Genomic DNA, 3,417 nt, shown 5'->3' on the forward strand with positions numbered 1-3,417 from the left:
TTCCCCAGCCTTAAAGATTATACTGGAATGGTGTGTGTGTGTGTGTGTGTGTGTGTGTGTGTGTGTGTGCAGTATAGATGTATTCCAGGATCCCTATAATCTTATTTTTGTTAGATGATTAGGTAAAGAGGTCAGTCTTGAAAAAGAAAGCTTTTCGTTCCTTTCATTCATTCCTTTTTTCTTCGGTACTTATTCCAAAAACAGCAGATGGCGTTAGTAGTAGGAACTGGAAATAAAACGTGTTAGGAATTAATAGACTGCATTTGGAGCGCTGGGATCGATCGCCCTTGTCGGTAGTTCTTCCGCGACCTTTCTGTGTTGTGGAATTGTCACATGTCCAGTGGAATTGCTCACTCAACCCCAACCCTGTTCCTGAAATTTACAGCGGATTTTCCTTCGAGCCAGATAACGATGGCGAGCCTCTTCGTCAAAGTTGGCGTCAGAATGACGCGCGGAGCGTCTCTCTGGCCTCCTCTGGCTGCGATCCGCATATCACTTGAGGATCCCTATATATGTAAGCCCCATGGAACTTCAATGGATTCTCTTCTGAGTAGGCATGGACAGGAGGATCGCATTTGCAAGACCTTACCCTGTCAAACTATTCGGATTTCCTGACACCCTCCAGCCCCGCAGCCGTTTAAAACGCGCGTATCATTGATTTTTACGCCTGTCTTTGACGCTTGGCAATAAGTCCAGGGGATTTGCAACATTAAACTGCGACCCCAGCTATGCGTGGAAGGAGATTCCGTTGAAAGAAAGCGATTGACTTCCAAGTAAGGTTGCAGCCCAGCCCTACCACGGGCGGTGGAAGTGCTTTTGGACTTGAAAACTGGGACCTTTTTAAACTGGACTATGTCTCTTTCCTGTGAATGAAGCTGCCCTTGACAGTGGAAAATAAACGGATGGCCACGTTCTTGCCGCTATTGTAACCTCTTCTGCGGTTATAACTCAGGCTTATCATTCTCTCACGCTCTTCTTTCTGCTTTCCAGTCTATGAAATATGTACTCCCCCCCCCCACAACAACCAACCCCAGCACCTTCAAATCTTTTCCATTTCTAATTGGCCGATTACAGTTCAGCTGTTTAAACCTCCCCCCTTTAATGGAGATTAAAGCGCAATGGTTATCTGAATTATATATTCACATAAATTCTGGAGAGGCTCGAAAACGGGGCGGGGCGAGGTTAGAGACCTGTTCCTTTCAAGGAACTCTTTTGGGGGCCTGTCCTCTCTCCTCCACCCCGCCCTTCACCCCTAAAGCTAGCCATTCAAGCTGAGCGTCTCTCTCTCTCCCCCTCCTATTCCTTCAGCAATGCCACTGCTTTGATGATGGGCTCGCGCTGAACCCTGATTACAAATTTATTCTTAGGCACCATATAAGTCTTGATATTTGCTATTAAGGACATCTGGCAATGATTAGAACTCTCCTCCCTCCCTCCCTCTCTCCTGCCTTGCAATGAGAGCCTCTATGGATACCCTGACGTCAGATCAGACGGCGAGGAGCCATCCTGCTCAAGACTTGGGTGTAATCACCCAGCCGCTTTCCAAACACCAGCTGAAGTTCCAGGCCACCAGCTGGAATGCGAGGGGATATAGAGGAAGCCATTCTTTGCTCTCTTTTCTTTCTTCTCTCCTAATTCTGTCTTTTCATCCAAGAAAACCTCGCGTTTTTTTAATCCTTTTTGTCTTATTGAGGTTTTGCATGCTAGATTCATTTCGTTTTGCTGCAAATCTCTTGGAAAGCAGAGGGCAAAAACAACCCTGATGACCAGATAATGGAAGCAGGGGAAAATATTTCCAAGGACCTGGGAATGTCTGTCTTCTTAACCCTCAACAATGGGCTGTACCGAAAGTTACTCCGACTCAAAGTAGACGCATTGAAATTGATAGACGTGATTAATTTATGTCCATTCCATTCAGTGGTTCTACTCCGAGAAGAAGTTGGTTGGATACAATGGTGGCAATGCTCTTCTCAAAATTTGGGTCATTTTCAGCTTGGAGCTCTGCTCCAGAATCGACATAGATGCCAGGGATCTGCAATGGACAGAACCAGAGGAAGACTTGGGTTGGCTGGGCTGCCACCTCAGGGGTCCACCAGGTTTCAAAACATGGCATACTACATATGGTGAAGTCCCATCAAATTATTTTGGTGTCTAAGTCTCTTGCCCATTGCTGACATTGGGGGAAATGCAATGATAATAAATTAAGCAGCAAGCAACTTGCTGCCCTTTTATGATACCCAAAATCGGCTTGCCCAAAGCAGCTACCTCAAATCGCCTAATGGTAGGGCTGGCCCAGGTTTCACAATATAGCGCAATACTTTGCCATATCTCATTGTCTTCTGGGCATTTCCTGCACTTACTGATCCTGTGCACAAAAATCACAAAGGTATGGTTTGGGGGGGGTATAGAGGAGTTCATATTTGCTCCCCTGAACCTACTACAGTATTGGGAGATGGGTTTGCTGGTATTCTTTTAAAATAAACAATCCCTTAGAAATAAAAACATCATTTTTGTGTTATAAAGGCTTCCCAGTTTACACAGTGAAATATCTTCATTTTCAAATATGTTGCATTAGAGAGTGAGATGGAAATATTTCAATAGATTTGCACAGTGCAAATCTAGAGAAATGCATATGCCACAGTCAACTTGGTCAAAGCATGAGCAGAGTGCCTCTTTTACACCCATCTTTTTCTTTTTCTTTCTCCCCTGTTGAAGAAAGCTGATCAGCTGCCCAGGTAAGAGGAAGAACGTAATGCTGCTAGATCCTGTAACTGAAGCCTACAATGATCTGAAACCCCCTTCATTTCAAATTTTACCCATTTCAATAGATGTAATCTACCCACCCTGGGTAGCTCAGTTGGTGGAGCATGGTGCTGATAATGCCAAGGTTGCAGGGTCACTCCCCTCATGGGACAGCTGGATATTCCTGCATTGCAGGGGGCTGAAATAGATGGTCCTCAGGATACCTTCTAACTCTGCAGTTCTATGAATCCGGAGTGAATGGGATGCCTTTCCCCTTAAATTTAAATGGTCTTGAACAAATACTAAGTGCTAGAGAGGACAAACTGTTGAGAATATAACAGAGTAGACAGACCGAATGATAGATTATATAGCACAACACTGCTGAACATAGATGACCCACTTTCTTGTTTTGCTGTGTACCACTCTTCCACTCTGCACCAGAAGTATCTGAAGAAAGATTTACCTAGAAGCTGCACCTCTCACCCCTCCTGCACTAAATTTAAATGCATTCTGTTATATACTGTACCTTATTTATTTCCATCCAGGGTTCCAGTTCTCAACTCTGCCCCATCCACACTATACATTTAAAGCAGTATCATGCCACTTCAAGCAGTGGTGTCATAAAGGTAAAGGTAAAGGGACCCCTCACCATTAGGTCCAGTGAGGACGACTCTG

The sequence above is a fragment of the Lacerta agilis genome, chromosome 9 (genome assembly GCF_009819535.1).
Source record: "Lacerta agilis isolate rLacAgi1 chromosome 9, rLacAgi1.pri, whole genome shotgun sequence".
Taxonomy (NCBI): Eukaryota; Metazoa; Chordata; class Lepidosauria; order Squamata; family Lacertidae; genus Lacerta; species Lacerta agilis.